The following is a 22,129-nucleotide window of genomic DNA, read 5'->3' on the forward strand; positions in this document are numbered from 1 at the left end:
AGATAAAACTTGGCAATCCTTGCAGTCAGCTCTTGGCTGTGAGCTGCACATCCCAGAGGAGGTACAGGTGATGCCTCCAGATTTTCTGTGGCAAGCCAGAAAAGGTCACCAAATATGGGCACGCTGTCCAGTGGACGCTCCACTGTCTTTTCCACCTCTCTGATGGTGACATAAAAACTGTGCGATGCATGGCGCAGGCAGCCATTTTTGAAAGACTGCATCGCTTTCAGCCTAGATTCACCAGGCCATTCAAGAGCAATGTCTCCTACAGTGCTTGTGAGGGAGGCTTGACATTACATGCAAGAAATCGCCTTCTCAATCTTTCTTTGCAAATATCCGCAGATGTAGTAGACGACCATGTCCTGGACATCTGCTTTCGGATAATTGTGTCCGTCAGCCTTTTCAAAGGGCGAGATCACGGGCTGCAGCTTATCCATTAGCTTAGTCGCAATAGCTGCTTTAAGCTCGGATCTCTCCTTAGCCTTTTCTCCTAGGCTATTGTGAATGGTTACAAGAACTAATTCGCAGGTCCCTTCACAGTTCCCCGTGATGGCAGTCCGGATTGGTATGTAGAGTGAGACCAGGTGGTAAATCTGACTGATGTGCGTGATGGTTGGATAGTCTTCATCCTCACTAAATGAATGCATGAGTGAGCCCTAAGAACCTCTGTAAAAAAAATTGCAAGATGCTTGCAGTAAAACGCTATTTTCACGTGCACATAAATAGTCGCAGATCGGACAGGTGGCAGAAATTATTTTGCATTTTAGTTTTATAAGCCTGTGTAGGCATATTTTACCTCAAGTGGATACTGGTTAAGTTTCGATGTCAAAACGTAAGGTACTCCTGCTTTGTGCAGCTCTTCAGTGACATCCAAGACAGAGAGTAGTGTCACGTGTAATGATTCAGCAGTCTGGCCGGAAGAAAACATTGGTGTGTTCCTACTATGGTGGTTGTGTTCCGTATCATTCAGCATCACGAGGTATAGCTCCTAATGACCTGGAATAGACCAAAAAGTGTGCGCAATTCTTCCCAAAATATCCAAATGTAAATGATGCCATAACCAATGACTCGAACCATCTTTTCCTGCATTCCCGGAGGGCACTTTTGGATGCCTTCATGAGGGTGTCTTGCATTCAGGAAGTCGAAGAGGTCATTTGTCATCCTGGTGAATGCCTTCATGCCGGACGAGTCTGTGAGTTCTTGTACTCTGGTCTCCTGATAAAGTTGTGGGTCATCTGCCTTACTCCAACTGAACAACTGCAAAAATGAATGAAGCTAATGAACAGCTAATTCGGTCTTAACACTGAAGTCTTACATGAAGAGCGGGAAACACAGCTGATTGAGCCATGACATATGCACCGGAGCTTCCAGTCGCACATTCATCCTCTGCAAGTTATTTGGCTGGACGTGGGATTCTGTCAACCTTGGTAGTACCTCAGAAGCTTCTGGTGCTCAATTTCATAGAGTGCTTTGTAATGAAGAAAATTGATGCGGTGTTCTTCAGCCTGCAAAGGACATGCAAAAGAGTTGTATGCAAACATGCATATACTTTGATGCTTTAATTATTTCGTTACTGGAAGTGTACATACCTGACCATGCTGGTGCTTCAGTAGGTGATTCCTGACTTTCTTTATCATGTGTGGTACATTGCAGATCAAATGCAGGAATTTTCCATCTGGAAGGCACGGATGTTGAATCTTGTTTCTTGTGTTTATTATGCCACCACTGACTCCGAACTGTTGCTACACTGACTTGTTGTTCCCGGTGCTGTCACTCACTACAGTGACAACCACTGCTCCATACTTGTGCAATTGTATGATGTCATCAAGAACAAGTTCTGCCAATATACAACCAGGTGCAGCGCCCTTGTGGCGAAACTTGCTATAGGCTGTACCCATTCTTGAAAGAGCGGCACAAACATGAGAACTAAGGCGTTATCAGCTAGTTTATTTGTGCCTTCCTTCGACACATCATTATAATCAACAAAACCGTCTACTTTGTAAGTTGATTTGTTCAGGTCACAACACTGCTTCAGTTTGAACTCGTCTAAAATTTGAGTGCCCATTGCCAGATCGGGAAGCTTTTCTTGCAGCTGCTTTTGTGTGGCCTCCAAAGTAACGACACTGAAACCGTACTTGCAGGCTATGCCTTTCAAAATCTGTGAAACGGCTCATGCTTGGTAGCGGAAGCATTCTGAGGTCATTTAGCAACTTATATGATTTTGGACTTGATATCCTCAATAGCATACGGTTCAGGAGCCATTCAGGGCTATATCTCACTCCACAGGGTGATTTGGCTTTGATTTGTCAAAATGCCTTCATAAGCGAGAGCCGCTGGAAAGGTCGAAGGCCCTCTATATACTTCTTCACACATTCTTCTGAAGTTTCTTGAAGCTTGTCTTTCAAACTTGCCAAACTCTTTCCTTGTTTTCTTGTGAGCTGCTGTGGCTCAGAGCAATGCTCTTTTCAGGCAGCGCATTTTAGCCTTCCCCGCATTTCTCTCTTTCACGGAAGCCATCTCATGTCGCATTTTTCGGCCAAGTCTTAGGCACTTAGAGCAGACTGGATGAGATGACAAAACTAAACAACTCTTTTTGTGCATTTCTTTACTGTTTATGCTTATGTCCTTACATATTTTAAGCTCGTCAGTTTCTTTCAAGATGTATTTAATATCAGCAGTGCACTTAGTGTTGCACAGCACCTGCTTGTTGTTCATCATGGTGTAGCAATTCCTCACACAGGTCAAGTCTTCATTCATAACAACAGTCTTCAGCGCTGGTTTGTGTGTCTTGTTTCTTTCTTGGTCTGTGTGTGTTTGCACTGTTGAACCACCATTATGAATCATCACCAACTAGCCCAATCTGCAGTTCTTCTCCACAAGTATAGTGACCTTGAAGCAGGCAATGCATGTAAAATATGCAGCACCTTTTGTTAGTTTCTTTGTAAAGAAAATTTCCTGAAAGCCAGTGCTTTTTTTTACATCATTACTGCCAGTGCAGTAATGATGTAAATTTTTCTGCATTTCTAGCATCAATATATGTATCTTGAAAATAAATAATGTTGATTCCCTGATTTCTCACGCCCGACGTGTGTCGAAGATATACTAAAGTCAATAGTGGGGCTAGTTGGAAATATATTCTTGAACGTATTGGTGGGCACTATCAAAATATGGAAAAGCGACGAACACACAGGACGAAGCGCTTTCTAACAACTGTTTAATCTCTGAAAAAACGTGACTATATACACATATTCACATCATATCATACACAGAAGAGGGAGGAGCGTACGTGCTAACAAGAATGAAGAGAAAGGAAAAAAAGAATGAAAAGGGAGGAAACAGGAAAAAAACGATCAACACGTACGCTTACAACAGCGGAAGATTACTATTATTGAGGTAGGTTAATTCAGTTCCCCCTAACATCACCGAAGGAGAGCTGACGCATTTTTTTTAAGGTGCATTGCGAAATCTTCGATAACTTCTCATTCTTGTCTTGTTTCTAGCCCGACCTATTACCTTGGTGTTTTTTAGCCGTGGTGTGCATTTACAGTGTGCGCAATGAGGTGCCAGATTCCCGGATTTTGCAAGTTGCTGACATGATCTTTCGTGTTCTCTGAGCCTCTTGTTAAGGCACCTGCCCGTTTGCCCTACGTAGGTTTGTTGACAGCTGAGCGGAATGCTGTAAATGACGTTTTCGTCACACTTTACATAGTTGATTTCGTGTTTGATGTTGCACCCAGGTTTGTTTTTGTGGTCTTCATTCTCGCTGACCTTTTTACACATTCCACTAAGCTTATTGGGAACTGAAAAACCACCTGGACTCTGTACTTGTTAGCCATCCTCCTTATTCTGTGGGAGATATTATGACTATACGGCATCACAACAGGGCGTCCCTCTTAGCTCGTTTTTTTAGTTTTGTGGGACCCAGTAACTTCTCTTAGCTTTCAGCAATGCCGCAAAGTAACTGCTCCGGATAACCGCTCTCCTTCAATCGGGAGACCTGTTGGTCTACGCTGTAAATTATCAAGTGGGGGCAAGATTTTTTATTATAACTAGTTTCAGGCAAGACGTTGCTACAGCTCGCTTTACAATTCTAGAATGACCAGAGTCAAACCGCAACAGCGGTTTTTCTGCCCTGGGCTTGTAAGCCCAGCAAGTGCGGTTGTCGCTGCAAGTCACCAGCAGGCCTAGGAATCTAATCTGACTGTCCTTGGGGGTTTCAGAACAGAACTGAAGGCCAGGAAAAGCTATCTTCCATTCATTTAGAATACCTTCCATGTTTATGGAATCAGTTGGGCTGTTGGGAAGGCAAAGCAAGTAATCATCAATGTGCCTAAAGCAAGTTAAGATATTGTGCGTATTTAGGGTGCTCGATATCCTCCGATTACCCTGTGCCAAGAAAATGTCAGACAACACAGGCGCTAAACAAGATCCAGTACTGATGCCTCCTTTTTGCAAAAACAATTCACCTTCAAATTCTACGTACAAGGAGCATAGGTAGCATTCAATAAATTCGAGAAAGCAGTTAGCATTCATTCCACAATGGTTTTGAAACCTGACAGTTCCGAAGTGTTCAATACTTTCTTCCACAGCTTTCAAGGCGGCGCTCCGTGGAATGCTTTAGTACATTTCCACCACATCAATTGAAAGGCACACCACCAGGGGGCTTGATTTTAAAAAATCTGTGATTTCCTCAGATCCTTTAACCATAAACGGGTCCCGAATCGGGAGGATCGAAAGATGGGCTCTTAGGAAATGAGACAAGCAGCATTGCCAGGTTCCTAGGTCTTCAACGATGACCCTGAAAGACATGCCTTCTTTGTGCATCTTTTATTATTTATTTATTTACAATACTGCCAGTCTCAGTAAGAGACCATAGCAGGTGGGCAATCAGTACAATATAGAGTTCAATACAATACAGATAAATTACAAGCAGATCAACAAAAATGAGAACTCTTACATAAGTGTTATATAACTACTAGTAGGCAGGTTAGCAAAGAATACCTTGAAAATTCAGAACTGAAACAAAAAAAATCAAGTACAGCAGGAGTCGTTCATTCCAGCAAACATGCTAATATTTGAAGTATTTTATTATAGAAACTAGAAGAAAGCGAAAAAGAAGGTAACTGGTGGCAGTAAGCATGCAATCATCCTTAAAGATAACATGTCAAGAAATGTCAATAAGTAGCTGTTGGGCAGTATCTGGTAAAATGTAGGACTATTGATATTTTACTGATTCTTGTTACATTCTACTAATCTTGAGGTGAAGGAAGATAGTGAGTCGGACATGGTAATCCATGGATCGAGCTGATTCCATTCGCTGATGGCTAAAGGAAAGAAAGAATGCTTGAGTGTGTTCGTTCGGCATGAGTATTCAGTCAGCGTGTGTGCATGCTTGTGCCGGGATTGCCATGACTGTGAGAAGGATGCATATTTAGATACGTCTATACTGTAGGTGCTGTGTAATAATTGATATAAAAACTTCAAGCGGGATTCTTTTGCCCTAGATAATAGTGATGGAAGGCCAGATGATGCTGCAAGATCGGTAGGGGAGTCAGAGGGTTTGTATTCGTTATGAATGAACCTTAAAGCTTTTCGTTGCACTCTCTCAAGCCGAGTGATGTTAGTGATAGAATGCGGGAACCAAACAGTGCTTGCGTATTCTAAGATTGGCCTTACGAGGGTAGTGTAGGCAAAAAGCTTGGTATTTTGAGGGGCCAAACGTAAGCATCTTCTAAGGAAGAACAGCTTTCGCAAGGCAGCAGAGGTAACATTGGCGATATGCGCGTCCCATCTTAGGTCAGAAGTTAAAGTTAACCCTAGGTATTTATGTTCAGAGACCTTTGAAAGCGTTGAATCATTGATACTGTAGTCATAGTTATATGGCTGTTTTTTCCTGGTGACTGTCATGCAAACGGATTTTTTATTGTTTAACGTCATCTGCCAGGTGTTACACCATTCAACAATTTTGTGAAGAGAGCTGCTTAGCATGAGGTAGTCTTCAGGATTTTTTATCGTTTTGTACAGAATGCAATCATCAGCGAAAAGTTTTATGTTACAGTCAATATTGTTGATAATATCGTTGATGAAAACTAAAAATAACACTGGTCCTAGAACAGATCTCTGCGGGACTCCTGATGTAACGGGAACTAGTCTTGATTGAACTTGTTCGAAAGTTACAAATTGTGAGCGGTTCGTCAAAAAATCTGTGATCCAGTGTAACACTTGGCCATCTCCAATTATGATGCATAGTTTAGATATTAGTTTGTTGTGGCTGACACTGTCAAATGCTTTAGAGAAGTCTAGTAGTATTATATCTGTTTGACTGCAGTAGTCAATACTAAGGGCTAGGTCATGCACAACCTCTGTTAATTGGGTGACAGTTGATAAGCCATGACTAAAGCCATGTTGATGGGGTGATAATAAGTTTTCGGTCCCCAGAAAGTGCTTTAAGTGTTTTGCTACAATGTGCTCCACGATTTTGCACGACGTACTGGTAAGTGAAATCGGTCGATAGTTGGAGGGTGAGTTTGTATCTCCGGATTTATGAATGGGTAGAACCTTTGCTTTTTTCCAGTCATCGGGTAGCTTCGAAGTTGATAAAGACTTACAAAAAATGATACCGAGATATTTACTGCACCATTCTGCATATCGTTTAAGGAACTGATTTGGGATGTCGTCTGGACCACTTGTTTTCTTTATGTCTAGGTTTAGCAGCAGGTTAAGAACACCATCATCTGTTATGTGGAGAGGACCGATACATGGCGTAGATGTACAGAAACTGTTAGGGAGAATGCCGTTATCTTTTGTAAAAACAGATTTAAAGAAATCGTTGTGCGTGTTAGCTTTCGTCTGTTTTTCCTCCATGGACAGGTTGGATGTGGCTGTATTGTCTTTGCGAAAATATTTCCAGAATCTATGGGGATTATTCCTAAGAAGTGTAGGAAAGGTCACGTTAAAGTACTGTTCCTTTGCATGCTTTGATATTTCTTTTAGCCTTGCGACTGCACTGGTTAGTTTTAATAATTTGGTAGCATTTCGCCCCTTTTCTTTAATTGATCTACGGAGCCGCTTGACTTGCCATTGTGCGTGAATTACGTCCCTTGTGATCCACGGGTTGTTTTTCTTAGGCCGTTTTATTTTTCTTGGAACGAATGCACGTACACAATAAGTTACCGTATTTCTAAACTGTTCCCACAAGGTGTTCACATCAGTGGTCTCACGTGAAGCAATGTCGAAAAATGATTGGAATTCGTGCGCAAGATGTGTTACAATGCTAGTGTCGTCTGTTTTAGCAAAATTTGCTACGATCTGCATGCTTTTCTGATATACTATACTGCTCTGTAATGGTAATCGGCAGGTAGGTATACTGTGGTCTGAGATGCCTTCTATGACGTCAACCTGAGCACGGTTTTTAGGAAAGTGATCACTGATTAGTATCAAATCTACGATATTACCAATTGTTCCGTGGGTACGTGTGGGTGTTGAAACGATTTGATGAAGATTAAAATTTAACTTTAAATCGATAAGGGCCTCTGAAGCTCTTGATGTATAGTGCATTGTTGTCCAGTTTATGTCGGGGAGGTTGAAATCACCCATGATAATAATCCGTGAATTTCAGGCATGGTTCTGAAGGAATTTCTGAATTGTAGTGATGGCTTCATGTCCGGTAGAAGGACTTCTGTAAATGCAGCCGGTAACTATGTCTGTATCTTTACAAATTATCTTGCAGAAAACAGCTTCCGCGCAAGGAACTTCAGGGAGAATAACGAAGGGCAGCTGCTTCTTAATCAGTATTGCCACGCCCCCTCCTCGTGAACCACGGTCTTTTCTGATGACGGAATAGTTCGGTGGAGCGATTTCGTGGTTTGAAATTTCAGGTGGAAGCCATGTTTCAGTGATTCTAATTACGTCTGGTTCATGACAAAGTAAGAGGCTTTCAAGTGACTGTGTTTTGTTCAGTATGCTTCTTGCATTTATATTTATGATGTGCAAGTCTTTGAGTTTTCTGACGAGTCACTCGAGGGCTGAATTCTGTGTCCTTTTTTGCATAGGAACTCTGCTATTTTTTCTTCGTCTCAAATATAAACGCGCTTATTTATGATCAACTTGTCAAAGGCTAGCGCAACCTTTTCTTTACTTTCTCGTTCTTGTTTGGCACTCGCCCACAGTTTCCTTCTAACATCTCGAACTCTGGCAAAAAAATCTTCACCAATAGCGTATTCTGTGTCTTTTAGTTTGAAGCAGTTTTTCAATATTAGTGTTTTTTGTCTCGAATCTAGCAACTTCATAATAACTGGCCTAGTCTTGTTTTTTTCTTGTCTACCTAGCCTGTGAATTCGCTCGATGGCGACAGCTTCTAGTTCGAGGGTGTCTTGCACGATAGTTTTGTTCAATCCTTCTTCAAGACCTTCATTAGTTTCTTCCTCCTCCTCCGGCAGTCTGTATATAATTAAGTTGGATCGTCTGCTGCGATTTCGAGCTCATCGATTTTCTTTTCCATTGTTTCAATTACGCGATCCATGCATGAAATTTCGTTCTGGCAGGTGGCGAGTTTCTTTTCAAGCTGTGATAAGGCATCAAGCTTCTTGTCTATATCAATGAGGCGTACTTCCTTTGTCTTTTATGTCGCTAGCGATATCTTTGAGTTGTTTGTCAATTTGGGCTAGATCCGGGCCTGGGTTAGTTTGCGTAATACAACAGTTATACAAGACAATTGCTGCGGGCATGGCAGCACAAACAATAAGGGGTCACTTGAGCGGACACATTTACCAAACAGTTTTCTCACCTGCACGATATAGAGGAACGGGTTATTGCTCCGCATCCTGGTAGTGCTGCCGTGCCCAAAACTAGCAGATTCTTCGGAGCACGTATATATATCCCAGTGTGGTAGCGCTTGCAGCAGGTCACATGCTCCAATGAACACACTTGTGACTGTTGGCCGCTGGAACGGGTAATCTTGTGCTGTCAGCGATGGCAGTTCCCGCACGTGGAAGCTGGTGGCTCCGGCTGATTGTGCTGTAATCTTCACGGGTCCTTCGTGGCTGGGGGTGTTAACTGGAAGCAGTACACCGACGACGATCTGTACAATATAGAGGAACGGGTTATTGCTCCGCATCCTGGTAGTGCTGCCATGCCCCATTGTGAAGAAAGGCTTTAGACAGGTCACCTTGCAATCTGTAATCTTTCTTCAGCTTTTCATTGCCAGAGGAGCCGCATTTCAAAGCCACACTGTTGTGAATTTTGGCAAAATTCGTTTTGCTGATTTTCGCGGGATCGAAGTTCTTTGTTAGTCCTTCCAACGCCTTACTCTGATACACGGCTTTGTCAATTACCACGAACCGGCCTGTCTTGTCGGAGGTCATCAGGCAGAGGCTGTTGTTTCTCAGAAAGGTAATGGTATCCTTTGTCGTGTTGTCCTGTGACTTAAACTGTCTGATGCTTTGCACTGCTTCAATGATGCATGCGGCTCTTTCCTTATCTGGCAATCTGTCTGCAATTCCATGAATCCTTGCAAAGTTCTCAGCCAGCCCGGGCTTCGGTTGAAGTGCAAATTTTGGTCCTTTGTCTAGCATGTTGCTAACTTACTCAGGCAGCATGCGTCCCGAAAGGTTAATTGCTCCGTGATCATTAGACAGAAATTTCTTTGACTTTTTTGCACGAATAGTAAAATTAGTTTTCCATAGCTCTTCGCCACATGCTTCGGCATGTTGGATGAAGCATTTGGCGAAGAGCTATGGAAAACTAATTTTGCTAGTCTTCCAAAAAAAGTCAAAGAAATTTCTGTCTAACGATCACGGAGAAATCAACCTTTCGGGACACGAGAAGCTTGCATCAGTTTATACTGCCTGTGCGACTCCATGAAGGCTGTTACAGGGCTGCTATCAGAACTATGTACAATCTATGCATTCACTTTACTGGCCAGGTTTCTCTGACATCGACTTCTCTTTCGTCTGCAGACGGTGCACCAGATCTGCCCGCTGAGCAGCCATCACAGCCAGCTAACTGGACACCTGTGGAAGAGCCTTTGACACTGCATTCAAGGCCCCTGTGAGTAGTGGCAGCTACATGGTTTGCATGGCATGCCAGGGCTATAAAAAGGACAGTTGTACAAATATTGGAGTTGTCCAGCAAAGTGTTTTAGAACAGGATTGGTATTTTTTAAAGCGACAGACATCAACTTCTCTTTTTTTCTGATTGTTGGTGGTGTGAGAGGATATTCACTTACGTAACATTTCTTATTATAAGTTGCTATATAAAAGTCAAACTGTTTTTATGAAAATGGGCTTCCAAAATTTGGGAGTCAGTCTGTGTGGTAACCCAGTTAATTTCGCAGGGTAAAAGGTGATTTTGGTCTGTATAGTCATAATTGACTTTGACTAATGACTTTGAGGGAATTTTTCTAAAATAGAGGGGGTTTTTCTTAATTCTTTAACGGCACATTAAAAAAAAAGAAACAAGGCATCAAAATGGCTGATTTTTTATGACGTGAAATGCTTCAATGACATGTTTTAATTACAAAAATATCTTTGAAAACATTTTACGGAAGAGAATAATGCTTTATTAGCTATTATGTATGGTCCACTCTTGGAACCTCAGAAAGAAAGGGTTGGTTTTCGAACAGCAGTACACATAGTGCCCCCTTTGTCCGTTGATTCCCTCTAAACTGCTGGAGACTACCAATGGTGTGGTAGCACTCAAAACAAGGCACTCCGACAGAGCCTTTTCATGCCACCTACACCAGAACCTAGTGTCCGTGCGGATTTTCTTGCTGTTGTTGTCTCCCTTCAAGTGTTGTCACTGTCTTCTTCATTTGAAGAATAGAACTCGAAGTCAGCATCCTCATCACCTGCACTATCATCACCCGACGGATAACTCTTCTGCACAATAATGCCGCACAGATGATGCCATGCTTGTTTGACAGTGCGACGAAATCTCATGCTAACAGGTCTTTCAGGCTTCTAGTGCAAAAACTCTCTTTCTATAAAAGCCCGGATGAAAGAATGGGTGCTGCCATCGGTTCTAAATGTAAAAACCATTTGAGCATGAGCACAACCCATCAAAAACTATTTCGAAAGCAGTGAAGCACCGATGACAATGTGAGCTTGTCATAAGCCAAAAAGAGGCAGTTGCTTTTGTTGAGCTGAAGTCTTCATGAGCATAGCATGAAATCCAAGAGCACTGCTACAGTTGGCCACCACGGTGGCTTATTCTCAGTGCATAGATGCAAGACAGTGAAACATCCAAAGAACGACGAGGAAAGGTCATTCCACGCCAACTGATGCGAACATTGCGCTCAACCATCTTCGATTTCTGTTAAAAACATCATTGCTTAATGCGTTACTGTGACAAGCATTATCCTAGCTTGATAACAAAAAATATTTTTTAGTGTTGTTGCAACCATCTTAAATTTGCAAGAGGTATCAAAGTCTAGTCTTACAAAAGTATTTGTAAAAAATAAACTATGAGAAAATTTGCTTTTTTCGCTTCATTTAGACATCAGTCGCAGCAAAAATATGAAAGATAGTAAGTCGCACAGTACTGTTTAATAGCATTTATTTCTACAAGTTTAATTGAAATATTTTTGTTTTCTCATTCCATGGCCCACTCGGCATGAACAGAGTCCCTAGGAGGGGAATTTTTAGGTCTCTCCCAGTCCTCTGGCTCTGTAGGAGCCTTTCAATCAGACGTTTTCTAAACGAACCTTCACCACATGGGTTATCCAGCCCTGGGGCAAGGGTTGCACTGATGCAGTGTTCGGCGGCAGCTAAGTTCAGTGTTGCTGAAACCAGCGCTGCAGCAGTGGGCAGAGCAGTTTTCTATGAGGAGGCAGTTGTTGCGATCTTGACCTACTACTCCTTTGCTTTCTGCTTGGTCATGGGGCCGGAAACGTGAATCTTTCATGATCGAATGTCAAGGAACCATTTGTACCCAGCTGCCTCAACATCTTCATGCACAGCTCTGTGTACACATCTAGCTCCGCGAGCACCTGGTCTCCTCTACTCTAGTCCAAACACCAGCCTTGTTCTTCAAAATTGTGCTCATTGTGCTTCTCGAAATCTTGTGCATTGCAGATTTCTCTCACCTTGTTCAATTTGTTTGGTGATATCCAGTTTGATGGAAAATGGGAGGTTCTGCCATTTCAGAGCTCCCGTTGCTCACACACAGACAATGAAAACCGTGTAAAATTGCCGATGGCAGCATGAGGCACCGTACGTGTGAACTGTGTGACAATGCAGCCACAGCTGGCACAGCACACTGAGAAAGCATTTTCTGGTTGACTGGCCATGTGTCCGCTGCCTAAGTCGCAGAAAATCCACCTCATCATCGTTCTTTGCGTGCTACATAGCACTGTAGCACCTGCAGGTACATGCAGGGAAGCTAACTTCCAGAGGTGTGATGAGAGGACGCCAGCCTCTTGATGAAAACGTTTATTTAAAGCCACAATGCCTTAGTTGAAGGGTCCCTAGTCCGGGACGTTGTTGGTAAAAGCCGCTGCCCGTGCTCTGGCGACAAGGGCTCGTTGAATTGAACGGTGTTTGAAGTTCGAGCAGACCTGTGGGGAAACTAGCCCCCAAAGATGTACTGAGGGAAAGCCAGCTTCTTGAGTCAACCTGTGTTGCTTGAAGTTCAATCTCTCAGGTGTGGCTGCTAATTTTTGTACGATTCCGCCGTGTATTTTCCTGTACATTTACTTTGCAGCTTCACGGTGCTCAGAAATTGTTCGATATTTAATAGGGTTCATTATAATTGGATTCAACTGAAGAGCTGGCAGCACTTGAAAGTGTGCTTGTAGCAGTTGTCACTTTCTTTTGAGTGCTATATATTTCGTTGGTTTAGTTTGAAGGAAGGTCAGGTATCCGATGTGGCCAGAATTGTCCCCTGGATGCTGTTTTAATCTCTTTGCTTGTGTCTAGGTTTATAATATGTACAAGCACTTTGATTAAAAACTTCTGTATTTTTAATATCTTCAGCATGTTTTAGTCTTGAAAACACATTTTAGTTTATTTGGCACGAGATGGCTTTAATTTCTTATGAATTTCTCAAATTCAACATAACTTACTAGTGCTGTGGCGGTTGATCAGAACCGTGCAAAAAAAATTGCCATCCTCAAACTGCAGTTAGCCTTGGCCTTGATCGTTGCAGTCTGTGTTAACTCAAAACATTGTTTGGCATGGTATTCACCTTACTTCCTTTGAAGGTTAATCCTGGCTCATGTTTAGGACACACCATCAGCTTGAGCAAGTGTCACCGAGAAAATGTATAACTCATTTGTCTACAAGTATTATCATCTGTCTGGACACGCATGCATACAAAGAAAGAAAAAGTAATCTCTTCACTGTAGCCTTCCTGAATCAGACTGATCTAGACTTGCTCACTCAAAGTCTAGGTTTTTTCTTTTGTTTTCATGAAGGCACTGTACAAGTACAGACAGAAATAGAGTACGTATGCCTTGACCACAGTCACATAGATGATGTGGCACACTGTTAATTGGCAACTGGCTCGCTGTGCCCTGACGGCACTATTTATGACCTCTTGGTACCATTTCCTGTGAGCTCACTCTGTGTATATTTCGCCATAAGATTCTGGTGGGTTTTTTTTTTGTTTTTGCCACCAAGCATCAGTGCATACCAAAGATGTGCACATTGTTAACAAGGGAAGAATGGGTTGACTGTTGATAGTGCTGGGAATCATGTTGAACTAGTTAGAAGATGAAAAATACATGAAGGAACGATAGTAAAGAGCAAGTATGTATCTGTACTGTGTTCTTTCATGTATTTTTTGCCTTTCGCCTTCTAACCAGTTTAACACAATTTCCTGCACCATGCATACTATTTGTGTAAGAAATCTTATTTTCAAACCGATGCTCATTTGAAGCTGTGCGCATAAGTGTTAACACCTGTCCTGACATAAAAGCGAAGCTGTACAAAGTCCTAAAGTGCTTCAGAGTGTGTGTACTTTCATCGCAGATATTCACAAATAAGGAAAAAAGTCACCACGGAGGATTATACAAAAGAAGAAGATTGTGGGCTAATATGAGCTACGTACTGTAACGGCATACGACCTTCGCAACCAAGAGCGCGCTGCGGTATACAAATAAAGAAGAGGCGCGGGGCGAGCGCGAGGGGAGAGCGCGCGGCGCTAGCGCGTGAGGTAGAGAACAAAGGTGAATCGCCGCGGCCAGTTATGTCTGAGTCTCCTGTGTCTGAGTCTCTGTGCCTTTCTCTGCGCGGGCCCGCCGTCCCGTAACATTTGGTGGCAGCGGTGGGATCATGCCGCTCACCCGCTCCCAGAATCAAGTCCCCGACGTGCCAGTCGACAGGACTCCGCCACCAGCCGACGGCGCCGACGACGACGCGGCCGGCATCGCTACACCTGGGCGCTCGGAGGGGCTCGGTTCTCCGCAGCGGCTGGACGCCGGTATTGAGCGCCTCCTCGATATTTTTACTCAGCGGATGGACGCATGGGAGGCCCGTCTGACTGCCCAGGCTGGGGAGATGGAGGCGATCCGGCGCGACTTCCGTCGCCTTCTGCCAGTCGAGCCGAACACGGGTCCGGTGCCTCTGGACGTCCCCGCCACCGCTGTACCCAGCTCTGCCGTCGCTGTACCTGCGGTCGTAGCCGCCAACAGCGTGCTCGGCGCGGGCACATCATTGGACGTCGTGGAGTTGCCCACGTTCGACGGCACCATTTCGTGGGATGCTTACCGCATCCAGCTGGACAGTATTGCGGCGGCGAGAGGCTGGGACGAGCAGATGAAGGCACGGATGCTTGTCGCCAAACTGAGAGGCCGCGCGACTGAGCTGCTGCAGAACGTGCCGCCTGACCAGCTGGGCTCTTATGCTGTCCTGGCGGGCCTCCTCGCCGACCACTACAGTGCCTCAGGTCACCCCCGTGTGCAGTACCACCGCCTGCGAGTCGGCCGTCAAGAGCCCGGGGAGACATACCAGGACCTCGCCGTCGCCATTGAACGCCTGGCTCTGCAGTCGTTGCCGGGGGCGCCTCAGAACGCCGTGGCCCTGGTCGGCACCGAGGCATTCATCGACGCCATCCGACTCCCTGAGGTGCAGCGCTTGGTCCGCTCTGGGCGTCCTGAGTCCGTCCGCGCCGACATGGCGCTCGCCGTCGAGGCGGAATCGACTTTGCTGGCCACGCGGGGGTCGCCACCGTCTTCCGAGCACAGCGTCCCGGTGCAGGCTCCTCGGTTCTCAGTCCCCACAGCGGCCTCTACCCGACGCAGGCGTAATGACACCCGCATGACCTGCTTCCGCTGCGGCCTGAGGGGACACTACGCGAGGGACTGTGCTGGCCCTCCGACGTCGGAAAACGATTCGGTGGAACGGTGCCCCCGGATAAAGTCCGTCCCCGCACTCCTTAGTTCGCCGCGTCCTCTTCTTTCGTCGGATTCGATGACAACGGAAGCTCCCTACGTGCTCGTTGACGTCACCCTGCTTGATCGGCACGTGGCGGCCTTGGTCGACACTGGAGCGGCTGTTAATGTGCTCGACAAATCGCTTATTGTCAACGCGCCCCACCTGCTTCTTCCAGCCGCCAAAACCCGGCTCGTAGCTTTTAACGGCGCCCCGGTGGAGCAAGTCGGACGTGTTACCGTCAACGTGACAGCACTCGGAAAGACCATCTCCACCGAGTTTGTTGTCGCGGACAGCCCTATTTGGCCAGTGGTCCTCGGGTGCGGGTGGTGCCAGCAAGCCGGAGTTGTTCTCAATTTTACCACCACAGAACCACATGCGAGCCAAACTCTGTGTGGGCCGGGTTGGCTTAGCTGGATTTCCAGCGTCGGTGTCACCCTGTGGCAGTCCCTGGTGTCGGCGACCAAGCGTGCTTCAGGATCTGTGCGCTACCTCGGAACGAAGTGGCCACGTCGAGTCAAGCCAGTCGACGTCACTACCGTGACTGTGGCAACCGCCGTGACTCTGCCACCGGGTGCGGCAACTTGGGTGCATGCCAATTCTGACAATCCGATCACAGCGGATGTGATTTTCGAACCTACCCGGTGTTCGGCTCCGGCCCGAGAGATGACCTCCCCTCGAAGCCTTCTGTCGGTGCTCAATGGAGAGGCCCACGTGTTAATGCTTAATATCAGCCGCGCACCGCTCGTGCTGACTCCCGGCACGCAATTGGGTGCAGCGTCAGTCTTGGACTCAGCATCACCGGTTGCGTCTTTGCAGCATGAAAAACCATCTCACCACACTCCAGCGCCGGCGATCCTATCATGGGACGCATTTAACTTTGGGCCCACCCTGACCTGCGCGGAGCTCGCCTCTCTGAAGGCCTTGCTGCTCGAGCATCGCAGTTGCCTTGCTCTAAGCGCCAGTGAACTCGGGTGCACTTCCTGGGCCCAACACCGGATAAACACCGAAAACCGTGGGCCTATTCATCACCAACCTCGCCGTGTCGCGCCAGCTGAACGGAGAGTCATCCAGCAGCACGTATGCGACATGCTTGACCAGGGAATCATCGCCCCTTCTTGTAGCCCTTGGTCCTCCCCTGTCGTCCTTGTGCGCAAGAAGGATGGAACACTCCGCTTCTGCGTAGATTACCGCAAGTTGAACGCTATCACTCGTCTCGACGTGTACCCGCTGCCCCGCCTCGACGATGCACTTGACCGCCTGAAGGGGGCCCGTTATTTTTCCACCCTAGATCTGCTCTCGGGCTACTGGCAGGTGCCTGTTCACCCCGATGATGTGGAAAAGACAGCATTCGTGACTCCCGACGGCCTCTACCAATTCAACCGTATGCCGTTCGGTCTCTCAAATGCTCCAGCCACCTTTCAGCACCTCATGGACCGCGTCTTAGGCCATATGAAGTGGACTATGGCGCTGGTCTACCTGGATGACGTCCTACCTTCGCCATCCTACTGCGTCACCGACTGACTGCGCCCAACGACTTCGTTCCGCCCGCCTCGACGCTCAGCGCAACCTTCTCACGGCCCATGCGCGTGCGCAAGTGGCCAATGCTGCAGCACCACCACCTCCCTCCTTTCGGTCCGGTGACTTGGTCCTCGTTCGCCGCACCATCCGCGCGACTGGCCGTGCCGCGAAGCTCTTGCCCTGATACCGCGGCCCTTGCCGTGTAGTTGCACGGCTCGGCCCCGTTACGTACCGTCTAGACGACCTCCCCGAGCTTCGACCACGCGGTGTACACCACATTTTTCCGGAACATGTCTCCAACATGAAGAGCTATGTCTCCGGCACCCACCGTGATCCCGACTTGGCTCCCACGTCCTCCCTAGTGCCGCCCTCCCGTACCAGCACCAGGCCTCCCTTCCTGAATGCCGCCCCTTAAGTGGAGCGCTGCTCCGTGAACGCAATCCCAAGTCCCGCGGTGCGAGAAGCCCTCGCAGTTTTCGTACGGCGAGGAGTCGCCTACAAGCAGCCCCGGGATCTACCGGGACCGTCTCGTGTCAGACGACACTGTCATCACAACGTGACGATGCCTCCTGCGCACCAAGCTGCGCCGGTGCGAAGAACCTCAGCCCGGGCTCATCGGGACGAGTTCGATGCCGCCTGCAAAGCGAAGCACGCGCTAGGGGACACCAGCGGTGTCTTCCCCCTCTTATCTTGGAGACTGGAAGAGACTCTTATCTTCCACCTCTTCCCCCCCCCCCCCGGTGGAAAGATGTAACGGCATACGACCTTCGCAACCAAGAGCGCGCTGCGGTATACAAATAAAGAAGAGGCGCGGGGCGAGCGCGAGGGGAGAGCGCGCGGCGCTAGCGCGTGAGGTAGAGAACAAAGGTGAATTGCCGCGGCCGGTTATGTCTGAGTCTCCTGTGTCTGAGTCTCTGTGCCTTTCTCTGCGTGGGCCCGCCGTCCCGTAACAGTACGCTTGGTCTAGCCTTCTGCAAGAATACTTAGGCCATGCTGCATTATGTAGCTTGTGAAGCCATTCCTGCCCATGCAGCTTGTTCATAATCGAAGATCTCACATGTCGCACGTGAAGCCGATGACACTACACTAATCAGCTCTGGCAGTAGTCGAAGCTTCCTCCAATGTTGAAGGCATTGGCTTAGCTCGTCAGTGTGGTGCACATCATTCTTTGAGCTCACTCTGGTATGTTCACAGGCGCAGTCAGTCGGTGCTGTTTTTGGAGCTCCCTTCTCAAGTGCTGCTTGTAATCTGCCCCATGAACCTCGTTTCACCTCATCTAACCCTTGAGGAAGATAAAGTGCAAAAGATAGCACATTAAACGAGAAAAACAATGGGGCCACTCCTGTCTTTTTTTGCGCTTCATCTTCAAGCTATGCATCAACTTACCCCACAGCATGTTTTGCTAGGTTAGTCTTCTAGTTCCTTCTCAACTGGTTCCCCCTTCTGTGTCCACTGGCCTTTTTCCGTGGCGATACTGGCACCTAGGAGTGCCCTGCGTGTGTTGGTCTTCGACCCCTCTCAGAGACCCCTGGCGGCATCCCTACTGCAAACAGCACAGTGTTGCCATCTCTAAAACATATGCTGAACTACCATTGGTTTAGGTAAGTGAAAATAGTGACCTCAAAAATTACCAGCAAATTCATGAATATTGTCGAATAGGTATCAGGCAAGCATGCTGTCAGTTGCATACCAAAGAGGTGTGAGTTTGAATCCCACTCAGACCAATTTTACTTTTGGGAGATTAGTAGTAGTGCAGGAAGATGGAAAGACAAACATGGGGGGGCACAGGGAGGTGAAAATGTAGGCATGTAACACATTCCAGCATTTAAAAAATCTGAGAGGCCGGTTTGGCTAGCTGGTGCTCTGTTCTGTTTTGCACTCCTTTGTTCCAGCAGCATCTGTATTTTGTGTCAGAAGACAAAAGTAACCGATACTGCTTTAGAATGCCATGCATTTTTTGTGTGTGGAGTGAAAAGTTAGTTACCACTCATGCAGAGTGGCTGCGTGAAATGCTAGCATCCTGTATCACGAAGGCATAAGCAGCTACCTCACATGAAATGGCATCCAAGACCTCTCTCGGGCAGTGCTCTCGGTGCTCAGTATCTATGCACCTCCCAGCTTGCTGTGGTGGAGATAACTGGAAAAGGCATACTAGCAGCTTTGTTCTGTTCTGCAACTGATTGGTTGTCACTTATGGTCTTGAGTGTAAGGGGTGCATGAATGCTGTTGTTTTGCAGTGCAGTCTAATGGTCAGGATGCCAAAATACCACTTTAGGCCTTGTGAAGATAGCAAAATCAGCTTATTCAGTTATGCTGTGACCTTGTATGTTATGAATTTGTTGCAAAAAACTGACTTTTGCATAAGACTGGAAATAATAGTTTTCAGGTTTAATCTACTGACTGTTGCATTGATCAGAGAAAATCGAAAAAAAATTTAACTCGGCCCAACCTCATGTGTGTTCAGGCTCAAATTTCATACAGAGGTTGCATTTGATGGTCACTTTGAGGCACTCTCCTGATGTGGTCAGAATTATTTGGAAATCCCCATCACCTGCGGCGACAGCAAACCAAAAATGAAATGCTTTGCAGCAGTGGAACCCACGGCGCTATCTTGCATCCACTGCAGAAACGAGCCCTCTAGCAAGGAGAGTGGCTGGGGGAGGCTGCGTAGTTTATTTAAAAGTACTTTCTTGGTTACATTATTAACGTTGGACTCGGAAAACATGGTTTGCATGCAACTGCCTCAATTTCAGCGAATTGTAGCTGTGCTCAGTTGGCGAGCGATTTACCTGTGCCTGGTGCTTTCTGGTGTGAAGCAGTGCAAGACATCACTAAAAATGTGGTCATAAAGCGATCAAGAGAAGCCCATGGCCATGACTTGGATGTGTGTCGAACTCCCTTCGCTTCATACGCGTGGATTAAGAGCGACATTGCATCGCCGACTGCCTCATCACTCATGTCTGCAAACATATTAAGAAGTTTCAAAGTATAGTCGCCGTAGCAAGAGCACACAGATTCAATGCCAGGAGCTCCCGAGGAGCATTGGAGATAACACGGAGAGCACATTTGAGTTGGACCCAAGGCTCTCATGTAGATGCGCTATGCTAATATTGGGAACAGCCACCTTGACCGTGAGCTGCACCCTGAGAATGCAGCCGAATAAAGTTTATATGCTGCACGAACTGACCGACCACAGCCTGAAGTCACGGCTACAGTTCTGCAGAGCGGAACAAATGCGAATTCCTGCCGGCCCTGGCCATCTGCAGTTTCTGTTTTTCACCAATGAGGTTGTGTTCCACCGTGACGCTGCAGTGAGCAGGTAGAACACGCGTGTGTGGTCTCGAGAGAACAAGAGGTTCATCATGGCATGGCTTGTGCACTCCCCAGGTATGGCAATGTGATGTGGAATCTAGAGGGAAGGGGTTCATTGGACCATTTTTCTTCGATGTTATAGTCACTACAGACACTTACTTGCATATGCTGGAAAATGAGTTACAGGGAAAGCTCGTTAATTCGACCCCCGTTAATTCGGAAAATCGGATAATTCGACGCGCATGCGAGGTCCTTACAATTATACATAGGAGTCTATGGGGCGAAACTCTCGTTAATTCGAACAAATTTTGCCGTGCGTCGGTTAATTCGATTTCACTCCGCAGCGCGCCAAGCTGGTGTGCCGAGAGCAAAAAGAAAAAACACTGCCACGAGCGGCGCTACTGTACGGCTGATAGGCCGTCCGTGTGGTCATCGTCGTCAGCAGCGTGAGCGAGGGCGAGGGAAGCGAGGTTAGCGGCGGCCGAAGCGACTGGCGTCTTTTTTTTTGTGCTTTGTTGTGTCTCAGCAGTCGTGTTGGTGTTGTCCGCTCAACCCTATCGACAGCAAGTCTCGTTTTGGCATGTGTCGTCGTTTCCACGTGTTCTTGCTGCTACAATCTTATTTAACCATAAGGCAGCGCCTTTTTTGGTAATTGCATGCTTTCTCAGCGTGTTTACTGCGCTGCTTGTTGTTGCTGTTTTGTTGCGACTGAGAGAAGGGTGAAAGGAAATTGCACGGGCCAGCCGAGCCACCACCGCTGCCACGTGCAGATAGAGGAGAGTTAAAAGATCAGAGGAAAGATAAAGAGAAAAAGTTGGAGGATTATCAAGGTTAAGCCCAGTGGATGCGAAGCAGCCTTCGTTTTGCATTTTTATTATTAACGTCCTTAGCGTTTGGAGGCATCTTGACCGCATACATGCCCGGCGCAAAGACGCTGGCGCGGTTGCGGGCACAGAGACTGACGCGACGGCGGGCGCGCGCCGCTTCATCCCTGGCGTGACGTCACATATCACGTGATGCAGCGATGGTGGCGCCGCCGCCGGGCGATGTCCGACGGCACGATATGAGGCCCCATCTGCAGCCGGTGTGACGTCATCACGTGACATCACATCATGTGATCTCACTTCAAGGTCAATGGTGGCCACCGCCGGGCGTCGCGCGAAGGCCCGAAACCTACGTTAATATTCTTCGCATAAAAGATAAGACGCGCGTCGCAGCAACAACCGCGTCCTCCGAAGCAGACGCTGGCTGAAAAACAGTTAAGCGGCCGGCTTGAAGCCGCGCTGGCTTCACCTCCTCCCCGCGCTGCTTTTGAGTGGGTAGCGCGCAGTGCCTGCGCGCCTCCTCGCCTTTGTGTCCTGTCAGCTGAACGAGGATGAAATAATTGAAGTGGCAGGCGCTGACAACGACGATTCGTTGGAAGGTGACGATTGTGAGCAGTTGTCCCAAATGCCGAGTGCACGGTGAAAGAAGCCGCAGAAGCCTTGTCCGTGTGGGAGGACTGCTGTGAACAAATCTCTGACGGTGCGTGTGCCGCGGATCACCTGGCAGCTGTTAGAGCCATCGTAGTCACTCAAATTCGCTCGAAAAAACAGACGGTGATAACAGATTTCTTTGCCAAATAAAGGTACGCCTGTTGCGGCAAACATTGTTCTTGTTGTTCATTCGATAATTCGACATTCGGATAACTCGACAATTTTTCGCGGTCCCGTCAGTGTCGAATTAACGAGCTTTTACTGCCTGAACTCATCTCAAAGCATGTGCAGAAAGAAATCTGTATTTTCCAACATGACGGTGCACCAGTTCATGACTAGCTGGATCAAAATTTTTCTTAACGATGGGTGGGTCGTGAATCCCCAAATATGCCCTGGCCTCCACACTCACCTGACCTGACACCCTGCGATTTCTTCATGTGGGGTTTTGTGAAA

General features: G+C 47.0%; 1 protein-coding gene across 13 annotated transcripts in view; it reads left to right on the top strand.

Annotated features, from left to right (window-relative positions):
• Positions 1-22,129, top strand: part of LOC149353977 (little elongation complex subunit 2-like) — a 100,412-nt gene that overhangs the window by 39,107 nt on the left and 39,176 nt on the right. For 4 of the 13 annotated variants that reach the window (XR_016289616.1, XR_016289621.1, XR_016289617.1 and 1 more), the window contains one exon: positions 9,957-10,047. The exons of the other annotated variants lie outside the window; for them this stretch is intronic. The gene's annotated coding sequence lies outside the window, so the exon portion shown is untranslated. The remainder of the gene's footprint in view (positions 1-9,956; positions 10,048-22,129) is intronic. 13 annotated transcript variants of the gene reach the window in all.

The sequence above is a fragment of the Amblyomma mixtum genome, chromosome 3, assembly GCF_055824585.1.
Source record: "Amblyomma mixtum isolate Tamu chromosome 3, ASM5582458v1, whole genome shotgun sequence".
Taxonomy (NCBI): domain Eukaryota; kingdom Metazoa; phylum Arthropoda; class Arachnida; order Ixodida; family Ixodidae; genus Amblyomma; species Amblyomma mixtum.